The sequence below is a fragment of the Electrophorus electricus genome, chromosome 5 (assembly GCF_041902795.1).
Source record: "Electrophorus electricus isolate QZ-2024a chromosome 5, ASM4190279v1, whole genome shotgun sequence".
NCBI classification, from domain to species: Eukaryota; Metazoa; Chordata; class Actinopteri; order Gymnotiformes; family Gymnotidae; genus Electrophorus; species Electrophorus electricus.
In genome coordinates, this window is record NC_137501.1 from 25009794 (window position 1) to 25022191 (window position 12398).

General features: G+C 40.5%; 6 non-coding genes across 6 annotated transcripts; all 6 read right to left on the reverse strand.

Moving 5' to 3' along the window:
* Positions 1-614: 614 nt before the first annotated feature.
* trnaw-cca (transfer RNA tryptophan (anticodon CCA)) lies at positions 615-686 on the reverse strand. Its single transcript has one exon. It is a non-coding gene; the product is annotated as a tRNA-Trp (tRNA).
* A 1899-nt stretch (positions 687-2585) lies between these two features.
* On the reverse strand, positions 2586-2657 carry trnaw-cca (transfer RNA tryptophan (anticodon CCA)). Its single transcript has one exon. It is a non-coding gene; the product is annotated as a tRNA-Trp (tRNA).
* A 1899-nt stretch (positions 2658-4556) lies between these two features.
* trnaw-cca (transfer RNA tryptophan (anticodon CCA)) lies at positions 4557-4628 on the reverse strand. The gene has a single exon. It is a non-coding gene; the product is annotated as a tRNA-Trp (tRNA).
* Positions 4629-6526: 1898 nt separating this feature from the next.
* On the reverse strand, positions 6527-6598 carry trnaw-cca (transfer RNA tryptophan (anticodon CCA)). Its single transcript has one exon. It is a non-coding gene; the product is annotated as a tRNA-Trp (tRNA).
* A 1898-nt stretch (positions 6599-8496) lies between these two features.
* Positions 8497-8568, reverse strand: trnaw-cca (transfer RNA tryptophan (anticodon CCA)). Its single transcript has one exon. It is a non-coding gene; the product is annotated as a tRNA-Trp (tRNA).
* Positions 8569-10465: 1897 nt separating this feature from the next.
* trnaw-cca (transfer RNA tryptophan (anticodon CCA)) lies at positions 10466-10537 on the reverse strand. Its single transcript has one exon. It is a non-coding gene; the product is annotated as a tRNA-Trp (tRNA).
* Between the last annotated feature and the right edge of the window lie 1861 nt (positions 10538-12398).

The window sequence follows — 12398 nt, forward strand, 5'->3', positions numbered from 1 at the left end:
GAAGGAAGAGAGCCACAGTAGTGGTATTCCTCTACTTCTCCAAAGATGACAAATGGACACGTGATGTAAATCAGTGGTGTCAAAAAGGCTATCCGAGTCCAATTTCTGCACATCAAGGCAGGTTAAGTAGGCCTACCTTTTCATCCAAAATACTTACAGCACTTAGTAGGATGGCATATTCGTCCACAATAACCAATAGTGCAAATAGCAAAAGGAACTAACGGAAAATCAACACTAAAATAAAAGGCCAATTACCCAAAGACACAGTGTAGTGGAAGATGCATTAGTGGACAATAGCTCCAAAAGTGCCCTATGCCAGTTCTTATTCATGATACAAAACAAAGCTGATGTTTGCCATATTTAGGATACTTTTTAATGTCAGAGATCGCTCATATAAACCAAGATCGATTGAGGAGTGAATGCGGGCAAAGACATGGGTTTTTAACATGCATTGGTTTCATTGACTCCTCTCTCACAGCTGCATAATTATTGGAGAGGAATAAATTTATCTTAAATAAATTGAGCTAAAACTCTGTTATTCTAGATTGTAAACAATAATATCTGCAAATTACATGCGAGTCATGCAGCTTTCCTAGTGAATAGAAAGAAAGCTGTGACCTCGACGTGATTTGAACACGCAACCTTCTGATCTGGAGTCAGACACGCTACCGTTGCGCCACGAGGTCAAGGAAACACCATCACTGGTACACTGTAGCCAGTGGAGGTAGAGTTTGTATTTCACAAGATTGGACAGCTGAATGACCAGTGTAACATTCCATTCCAGAATTTTACTTTCCTTTATTACCCTCATCTCCCACAAAGTTCACAAATTCAAGACTAGCTTTAAGGAGAGGGATGGAAGAATCAAAGGGAGGCAAACTTCTGATAGAATCTCTGAGCTCTCTGCTTTCTTCAGAGCCTCAGCCACCTATGCAGGTTGCTGTTTTAGGGACTACAGAGTCTGTTGTCGAGCGATATAAAGGCTCCACTGCTAAATGTATTGCTGGTATCTCCTGTTTAGCATGTAACCATAATGTAAGCAAAAAGAGCATAACGTGGCAGTGACTGGTATGCTACTACATGTTTGGATTACAACCAAGCCATCTAAACTTTCTCATAAACCTTTGAGAAGTAGTACAGCAGGGTTGATTGCACATAACAGCACTCTGACTGAGTTGCAGGGGTTTGCTGGCACAGAGTCGTAGGCCTACATGGAGCAAGTTGATTTAGTCCATTCTTCAGATAACAAGACACTGCACCTGAAGCTGAGTGTCTTCCTTAAACAGAAAGGGGTGGATTTTCATTATGTTGCTGATGAGGAAACTGCATATACCACTCAAATCAGCAGTATGAGTAGAGAATGATATTTGGTAGTCCGCTTGTAGCCCATGTTTGCATGCATGGTCAGAGTGACCAAAGTGTCTTCTAGGGAGATCCTAAGCTTTTGAATTGGGGACGCATCTCCATGGACATGTAGAAGCTGATGTTGGCGAGATTTACATTCCAGTGATGATTCATTCTGTTTAAGAAAGACAGACATCTGATTGAAGACAGACTCTCCAAGAACTTTTGAAAGAAAAGACAGAAGTGACAGCATTTGGTAGGTGCAGAGAGTTGCTAAACAGCTCCTGAGTTGACAACAGAGAAAGATTCCTAACTAGTTCACAAAGAGACATTTAAAAAGACTTATCCCTCTGTGTGCAAGCTGCCTGGAGTTTTCCAATTTCAAGAATCCACTTAAATTTTAATCAATTTAAGTTTGTCAGTGGAGAATGTATTTGCTGATAACTTTCCCTTCCATTCGTTCTCAACATTATGGAGTGGGTCCCTCGTGCATTTTAATCAAAGTTCAAGAATCAAATTTTCTTTTCCATTTTATATCTGCTTGTTCTAATCATAACAGCATAACCATACAAAGGATTAAACCTGGGCTGCAGTAGTTAGGTTCTCATAAACTTGCCACTAAACCAGAAGGAAGAGAGCCACAGTAGTGGAATTCCTCTACTTCTCCAAAGATGACAAATGGACACGTGATGTAAATCAGTGGTGTCAAAATGGCTATCCGAGTCCAATTTCTGCACATCAAGGCAGGTTAAGTAGGCCTACCTTTACATCCAAAATACTTACAGCACTTAGTAGGATGGCATATTCGTCCACAATAACCAATAGTGCAAATAGCAAAAGGAACTAACGGAAAATCAAGCACTAAAATAAAAGGCCAATGACCCAAAGACACAGTGTAGTGGAAGATGCATTAGTGGACAATAGCTCCAAAAGTGCCCTATGCCAGTTCTTATTCATGATACAAAACAAAGCTGATGTTTGCCATATTTAGGATACTTTTTAATGTCAGAGATCGCTCATATAAACCAAGATCGATTGAGGAGGGAATGCGGGCAAAGACATGGGTTTGTAACATGCATCGGTTTCATTGACTCCTCTCTCACAGCTGCATAATTATTGGAGAGGAATAAATTTATCTTAAATAAATTGAGGTAAAACTCTGTTATTCTACAATGTAAACAATAATATCTGCAAATTACATGCGAGTCATGGAGCTTTCCTAGTGAATAGGAAGAAAGCTGTGACCTCGACGTGATTTGAACACGCAACCTTCTGATCTGGAGTCAGACACGCTACCGTTGCGCCACGAGGTCAAGCAAACACCATCACTGGTACACTGTAGCCAGTGGAGGTAGAGTTTGTGTTTCACAAGATTGGACAGCTGAATGACCAGTGTAACATTCCATTCCAGAATTTTACTTTCCTTTATTACCCTCATCTCCCACAAAGTTCACAAATTCAAGACTAGCTTTAAGGAGAGGGATGGAAGAATCAAAGGGAGGCAAACTTCTGATAGAATCTCTGAGCTCTCTGCTTTCTTCAGAGCCTCAGCCACCTATGCAGGTTGCTGTTTTAGGGACTACCGAGTCTGTTGTCGAGCGATATAAAGGCTCAACTGCTAAATGTATTGCTGGTATCTCCTGTTTAGCATGTAACCATAACGTAAGCAAAAAGAGCATATCGTGGCAGTGACTGGTATGCTACTACAGGTTTGGATTACAACCAAGCCATCTAAACTTTCTCATAAACCTTTGAGAAGTAGTACAGCAGGGTTGATTGCACATAACAGCACTCTGACTGAGTTGCAGGGGTTTGCTGGCACAGAGTCGTAGGCCTACATGGAGCAAGTTGATGTAGTCCATTCTTCAGATAACAAGACACTGCACCTGAAGCTGAGTGTCTTCCTTAAACAGAAAGGGGTGGATTTTCATTATGTTGCTGATGAGGAAACTGCATATACCACTCAAATCAGCAGTATGAGTAGAGAATGATATTTGGTAGTCCGCTTGTAGCCCATGTTTGCATGCATGGTCAGAGTGACCAAAGTGTCTTCTAGGGAGATCCTAAGCTTTTGAATTGGGGACGCATCTCCATGGACATGTAGAAGCTGATGTTGGCGAGATTTACATTCCAGTGATGATTCATTCTGTTTAAGAAAGACAGACATCTGATTGAAGACAGACTCTCCAAGAACTTTTGAAAGAAAAGACAGAAGTGACAGCATTTGGTAGGTGCAGAGAGTTGCTAAACAGCTCCTGAGCTGACAACAGAGAAAGATTCCTAACTAGTTCACAAAGAGACATTTAAAAAGACTTATCCCTCTGTGTGCAAGCTGCCTGGAGTTTTCCAATTTCAAGAATCCACTTAAATTTTAATCAATTTAAGTTTGTCAGTGGAGGATGTATTTGCTGATAACTTTCCCTTCCATTCGTTCTCAACATTATGGAGTGGGTCCCTCGTGCATTTGAATCAAAGTTCAAGAATCAAATTTTCTTTTCCATTTTATATCTGCTTGTTCTAATCATAACAGCATAACCAGACAAAGGATTAAACCTGGTCTGCAGTAGTTAGGTTCTCATAAACTTGCCACTAAACCAGAAGGAAGAGAGCCACAGTAGTGGTATTCCTCTACTTCTCCAAAGATGACAAATGGACACGTGATGTAAATAAGTGGTGTCAAAATGGCTATCCGAGTCCAATTTCTGCACATCAAGGCAGGTTAAGTAGGCCTACCTTTTCATCCAAAATACTTACAGCACTTAGTAGGATGGCATATTCATCCACAATAACCAATAGTGCAAATAGCAAAAGGAACTAACGGAAAATCAAGCACTAAAATAAAAGGCCAATGACCCAAAGACACAGTGTAGTGGAAGATGCATTAGTGGACAATAGCTCCAAAAGTGCCCTATGCCAGTTCTAATTCATGATACAAAACAAAGCTGATGTTTGCCATATTTAGGATACTTTTTAATGTCAGAGATCGCTCATATAAACCAAGATCGATTGAGGAGTGAATGCGGGCAAAGACATGGGTTTTTAACATGCATTGGTTTCATTGACTCCTCTCTCACAGCTGCATAATTATTGGAGAGGAATAAATTTATCTTAAATAAATTTAGCTAAAACTCTGTTATTCTAGATTGTAAACAATAATATCTGCAAATTACATGCGAGTCATGCAGCTTTCCTAGTGAATAGAAAGAAAGCTGTGACCTCGACGTGATTTGAACACGCAACCTTCTGATCTGGAGTCAGACACGCTACCGTTGCGCCACGAGGTCAAGGAAACACCATCACTGGTACAGTGTAGCCAGTGGAGGTAGAGTTTGTATTTCACAAGATTGGACAGCTGAATGACCAGTGTAACATTCCATTCCAGAATTTTACTTTCCTTTATTACCCTCATCTCCCACAAAGTTCACAAATTCAAGACTAGCTTTAAGGAGAGGGATGGAAGAATCAAAGGGAGGCAAACTTCTGATAGAATCTCTGAGCTCTCTGCTTTCTTCAGAGCCTCAGCCACCTATGCAGGTTGCTGTTTTAGGGACTACAGAGTCTGTTGTCGAGCGATATAAAGGCTCCACTGCTAAATGTATTGCTGGTATCTCCTGTTTAGCATGTAACCATAATGTAAGCAAAAAGAGCATATCGTGGCAGTGACTGGTATGCTACTACATGTTTGGATTACAACCAAGCCATCTAAACTTTCTCATAAACCTTTGAGAAGTAGTACAGCAGGGTTGATTGCACATAACAGCACTCTGACTGAGTTGCAGGGGTTTGCTGGCACAGAGTCGTAGGCCTACATGGAGCAAGTTGATGTAGTCCATTCTTCAGATAACAAGACACTGCACCTGAAGCTGAGTGTCTTCCTTAAACAGAAAGGGGTGGATTTTCATTATGTTGCTGATGAGGAAACTGCATATACCACTCAAATCAGCAGTATGAGTAGAGAATGATATTTGGTAGTCCGCTTGTAGCCCATGTTTGCATGCATGGTCAGAGTGACCAAAGTGTCTTCTAGGGAGATCCTAAGCTTTTGAATTGGGGACGCATCTCCATGGACATGTAGAAGCTGATGTTGGCGAGATTTACATTCCAGTGATGATTCATTCTGTTTAAGAAAGACAGACATCTGATTGAAGACAGACTCTCCAAGAACTTTTGAAAGAAAAGACAGAAGTGACAGCATTTGGTAGGTGCAGAGAGTTGCTAAACAGCTCCTGAGTTGACAACAGAGAAAGATTCCTAACTAGTTCACAAAAAGAAATTTGAAAGACTTATCCGTCTGTGTGCAAGCTGCCTGGAGTTTTCCAATTTCAAGAATCCACTTAAATTTTAATCAATTTACGTTTGTCAGTGGAGAATGTATTTGCTGACAACTTTCCCTTCCATTCGTTCTCAACATTATGGAGTGGGTCCCTCGTGCATTTGAATCATAGTTCAAGAATCAAATTTTCTTTTCCATTTTATATCTGCTTGTTCTAATCATAACAGCATAACCATACAAAGGATTAAACCTGGGCTGCAGTAGTTAGGTTCTCATAAACTTGCCACTAAACCAGAAGGCAGAGAGCCACAGTAGTGGTATTCCTCTACTTCTCCAAAGATGACAAATGGACACGTGATGTAAATCAGTGGTGTCAAAATGGCTATCCGAGTCCAATTTCTGCACATCAAGGCAGGTTAAGTAGGCCTACCTTTTCATCCAAAATACTTACAGCACTTAGTAGGATGGCATATTCATCCACAATAACCAATAGTGCAAATAGCAAAAGGAACTAACGGAAAATCAAGCACTAAAATAAAAGGCCAATGACCCAAAGACACAGTGTAGTGGAAGATGCATTAGTGGTCAATAGCTCCAAAAGTGCCCTATGCCAGTTCTAATTCATGATACAAAACAAAGCTGATGTTTGCCATATTTAGGATACTTTTTAATGTCAGAGATCGCTCATATAAACCGAGATCGATTGAGGAGTGAATGCGGGCAAAGACATGGGTTTTTAACATGCATTGGTTTCATTGACTCCTCTCTCACAGCTGCATAATTATTGGAGAGGAATAAATTTATCTTAAATAAATTGAGCTAAAACTCTGTTATTCTAGATTGTAAACAATAATATCTGCAAATTACATGCGAGTCATGCAGCTTTCCTAGTGAATAGAAAGAAAGCTGTGACCTCGACGTGATTTGAACACGCAACCTTCTGATCTGGAGTCAGACACGCTACCGTTGCGCCACGAGGTCAAGGAAACACCATCACTGGTACACTGTAGCCAGTGGAGGTAGAGTTTGTATTTCACAAGATTGGACAGCTGAATGACCAGTGTAACATTCCATTCCAGAATTTTACTTTCCTTTATTACCCTCATCTCCCACAAAGTTCACAAATTCAAGACTAGCTTTAAGGAGAGGGATGGAAGAATCAAAGGGAGGCAAACTTCTGATAGAATCTCTGAGCTCTCTGCTTTCTTCAGAGCCTCAGCCACCTATGCAGGTTGCTGTTTTAGGGACTACAGAGTCTGTTGTCGAGCGATATAAAGGCTCCACTGCTAAATGTATTGCTGGTATCTCCTGTTTAGCATGTAACCATAATGTAAGCAAAAAGAGCATATCGTGGCAGTGACTGGTATGCTACTACATGTTTGGATTACAACCAAGCCATCTAAACTTTCTCATAAACCTTTGAGAAGTAGTACAGCAGGGTTGATTGCACATAACAGCACTCTGACTGAGTTGCAGGGGTTTGCTGGCACAGAGTCGTAGGCCTACATGGAGCAAGTTGATGTAGTCCATTCTTCAGATAACAAGACACTGCACCTGAAGCTGAGTGTCTTCCTTAAACAGAAAGGGGTGGATTTTCATTATGTTGCTGATGAGGAAACTGCATATACCACTCAAATCAGCAGTATGAGTAGAGAATGATATTTGGTAGTCCGCTTGTAGCCCATGTTTGCATGCATGGTCAGAGTGACCAAAGTGTCTTCTAGGGAGATCCTAAGCTTTTGAATTGGGGACGCATCTCCATGGACATGTAGAAGCTGATGTTGGCGAGATTTACATTCCAGTGATGATTCATTCTGTTTAAGAAAGACAGACATCTGATTGAAGACAGACTCTCCAAGAACTTTTGAAAGAAAAGACAGAAGTGACAGCATTTGGTAGGTGCAGAGAGTTGCTAAACAGCTCCTGAGTTGACAACAGAGAAAGATTCCTAACTAGTTCACAAAAAGAAATTTGAAAGACTTATCCGTCTGTGTGCAAGCTGCCTGGAGTTTTCCAATTTCAAGAATCCACTTAAATTTTAATCAATTTACGTTTGTCAGTGGAGAATGTATTTGCTGACAACTTTCCCTTCCATTCGTTCTCAACATTATGGAGTGGGTCCCTCGTGCATTTGAATCATAGTTCAAGAATCAAATTTTCTTTTCCATTTTATATCTGCTTGTTCTAATCATAACAGCATAACCATACAAAGGATTAAACCTGGGCTGCAGTAGTTAGGTTCTCATAAACTTGCCACTAAACCAGAAGGCAGAGAGCCACAGTAGTGGTATTCCTCTACTTCTCCAAAGATGACAAATGGACACGTGATGTAAATCAGTGGTGTCAAAATGGCTATCCGAGTCCAATTTCTGCACATCAAGGCAGGTTAAGTAGGCCTACCTTTTCATCCAAAATACTTACAGCACTTAGTAGGATGGCATATTCATCCACAATAACCAATAGTGCAAATAGCAAAAGGAACTAACGGAAAATCAAGCACTAAAATAAAAGGCCAATGACCCAAAGACACAGTGTAGTGGAAGATGCATTAGTGGTCAATAGCTCCAAAAGTGCCCTATGCCAGTTCTAATTCATGATACAAAACAAAGCTGATGTTTGCCATATTTAGGATACTTTTTAATGTCAGAGATCGCTCATATAAACCGAGATCGATTGAGGAGTGAATGCGGGCAAAGACATGGGTTTTTAACATGCATTGGTTTCATTGACTCCTCTCTCACAGCTGCATAATTATTGGAGAGGAATAAATTTATCTTAAATAAATTGAGCTAAAACTCTGTTATTCTAGATTGTAAACAATAATATCTGCAAATTACATGCGAGTCATGCAGCTTTCCTAGTGAATAGAAAGAAAGCTGTGACCTCGACGTGATTTGAACACGCAACCTTCTGATCTGGAGTCAGACACGCTACCGTTGCGCCACGAGGTCAAGGAAACACCATCACTGGTACACTGTAGCCAGTGGAGGTAGAGTTTGTATTTCACAAGATTGGACAGCTGAATGACCAGTGTAACATTCCATTCCAGAATTTTACTTTCCTTTATTACCCTCATCTCCCACAAAGTTCACAAATTCAAGACTAGCTTTAAGGAGAGGGATGGAAGAATCAAAGGGAGGCAAACTTCTGATAGAATCTCTGAGCTCTCTGCTTTCTTCAGAGCCTCAGCCACCTATGCAGGTTGCTGTTTTAGGGACTACAGAGTCTGTTGTCGAGCGATATAAAGGCTCCACTGCTAAATGTATTGCTGGTATCTCCTGTTTAGCATGTAACCATAATGTAAGCAAAAAGAGCATATCGTGGCAGTGACTGGTATGCTACTACATGTTTGGATTACAACCAAGCCATCTAAACTTTCTCATAAACCTTTGAGAAGTAGTACAGCAGGGTTGATTGCACATAACAGCACTCTGACTGAGTTGCAGGGGTTTGCTGGCACAGAGTCGTAGGCCTACATGGAGCAAGTTGATGTAGTCCATTCTTCAGATAACAAGACACTGCACCTGAAGCTGAGTGTCTTCCTTAAACAGAAAGGGGTGGATTTTCATTATGTTGCTGATGAGGAAACTGCATATACCACTCAAATCAGCAGTATGAGTAGAGAATGATATTTGGTAGTCCGCTTGTAGCCCATGTTTGCATGCATGGTCAGAGTGACCAAAGTGTCTTCTAGGGAGATCCTAAGCTTTTGAATTGGGGACGCATCTCCATGGACATGTAGAAGCTGATGTTGGCGAGATTTACATTCCAGTGATGATTCATTCTGTTTAAGAAAGACAGACATCTGATTGAAGACAGACTCTCCAAGAACTTTTGAAAGAAAAGACAGAAGTGACAGCATTTGGTAGGTGCAGAGAGTTGCTAAACAGCTCCTGAGTTGACAACAGAGAAAGATTCCTAACTAGTTCACAAAAAGAAATTTGAAAGACTTATCCGTCTGTGTGCAAGCTGCCTGGAGTTTTCCAATTTCAAGAATCCACTTAAATTTTAATCAATTTACGTTTGTCAGTGGAGAATGTATTTGCTGACAACTTTCCCTTCCATTCGTTCTCAACATTATGGAGTGGGTCCCTCGTGCATTTGAATCAAAGTTCAAGAATCAAATTTTCTTTTCCATTTTATATCTGCTTGTTCTAATCATAACAGCATAACCATACAAAGGATTAAACCTGGGCTGCAGTAGTTAGGTTCTCATAAACTTGCCACTAAACCAGAAGGAAGAGAGCCACAGTAGTGGTATTCCTCTACTTCTCCAAAGATGACAAATGGACACGTGATGTAAATCAGTGGTGTCAAAAAGGCTATCCGAGTCCAATTTCTGCACATCAAGGCAGGTTAAGTAGGCCTACCTTTTCATCCAAAATACTTACAGCACTTAGTAGGATGGCATATTCGTCCACAATAACCAATAGTGCAAATAGCAAAAGGAACTAACGGAAAATCAACACTAAAATAAAAGGCCAATTACCCAAAGACACAGTGTAGTGGAAGATGCATTAGTGGACAATAGCTCCAAAAGTGCCCTATGCCAGTTCTTATTCATGATACAAAACAAAGCTGATGTTTGCCATATTTAGGATACTTTTTAATGTCAGAGATCGCTCATATAAACCAAGATCGATTGAGGAGTGAATGCGGGCAAAGACATGGGTTTTTAACATGCATTGGTTTCATTGACTCCTCTCTCACAGCTGCATAATTATTGGAGAGGAATAAATTTATCTTAAATAAATTGAGCTAAAACTCTGTTATTCTAGATTGTAAACAATAATATCTGCAAATTACATGCGAGTCATGCAGCTTTCCTAGTGAATAGAAAGAAAGCTGTGACCTCGACGTGATTTGAACACGCAACCTTCTGATGTGGAGTCAGACACGCTACCGTTGCGCCACGAGGTCAAGGAAACACCATCACTGGTACACTGTAGCCAGTGGAGGTAGAGTTTGTATTTCACAAGATTGGACAGCTGAATGACCAGTGTAACATTCCATTCCAGAATTTTACTTTCCTTTATTACCCTCATCTCCCACAAAGTTCACAAATTCAAGACTAGCTTTAAGGAGAGGGATGGAAGAATCAAAGGGAGGCAAACTTCTGATAGAATCTCTGAGCTCTCTGCTTTCTTCAGAGCCTCAGCCACCTATGCAGGTTGCTGTTTTAGGGACTACAGAGTCTGTTGTCGAGCGATATAAAGGCTCCACTGCTAAATGTATTGCTGGTATCTCCTGTTTAGCATGTAACCATAATGTAAGCAAAAAGAGCATAACGTGGCAGTGACTGGTATGCTACTACATGTTTGGATTACAACCAAGCCATCTAAACTTTCTCATAAACCTTTGAGAAGTAGTACAGCAGGGTTGATTGCACATAACAGCACTCTGACTGAGTTGCAGGGGTTTGCTGGCACAGAGTCGTAGGCCTACATGGAGCAAGTTGATTTAGTCCATTCTTCAGATAACAAGACACTGCACCTGAAGCTGAGTGTCTTCCTTAAACAGAAAGGGGTGGATTTTCATTATGTTGCTGATGAGGAAACTGCATATACCACTCAAATCAGCAGTATGAGTAGAGAATGATATTTGGTAGTCCGCTTGTAGCCCATGTTTGCATGCATGGTCAGAGTGACCAAAGTGTCTTCTAGGGAGATCCTAAGCTTTTGAATTGGGGACGCATCTCCATGGACATGTAGAAGCTGATGTTGGCGAGATTTACATTCCAGTGATGATTCATTCTGTTTAAGAAAGACAGACATCTGATTGAAGACAGACTCTCCAAGAACTTTTGAAAGAAAAGACAGAAGTGACAGCATTTGGTAGGTGCAGAGAGTTGCTAAACAGCTCCTGAGTTGACAACAGAGAAAGATTCCTAACTAGTTCACAAAGAGACATTTAAAAAGACTTATCCCTCTGTGTGCAAGCTGCCTGGAGTTTTCCAATTTCAAGAATCCACTTAAATTTTAATCAATTTAAGTTTGTCAGTGGAGAATGTATTTGCTGATAACTTTCCCTTCCATTCGTTCTCAACATTATGGAGTGGGTCCCTCGTGCATTTTAATCAAAGTTCAAGAATCAAATTTTCTTTTCCATTTTATATCTGCTTGTTCTAATCATAACAGCATAACCATACAAAGGATTAAACCTGGGCTGCAGTAGTTAGGTTCTCATAAACTTGCCACTAAACCAGAAGGAAGAGAGCCACAGTAGTGGAATTCCTCTACTTCTCCAAAGATGACAAATGGACACGTGATGTAAATCAGTGGTGTCAAAATGGCTATCCGAGTCCAATTTCTGCACATCAAGGCAGGTTAAGTAGGCCTACCTTTACATCCAAAATACTTACAGCACTTAGTAGGATGGCATATTCGTCCACAATAACCAATAGTGCAAATAGCAAAAGGAACTAACGGAAAATCAAGCACTAAAATAAAAGGCCAATGACCCAAAGACACAGTGTAGTGGAAGATGCATTAGTGGACAATAGCTCCAAAAGTGCCCTATGCCAGTTCTTATTCATGATACAAAACAAAGCTGATGTTTGCCATATTTAGGATACTTTTTAATGTCAGAGATCGCTCATATAAACCAAGATCGATTGAGGAGTGAATGCGGGCAAAGACATGGGTTTGTAACATGCATCGGTTTCATTGACTCCTCTCTCACAGCTGCATAATTATTGGAGAGGAATAAATTTATCTTAAATAAATTGAGGTAAAACTCTGTTATTCTACAATGTAAACAATAATATCTGCAAATTACATGC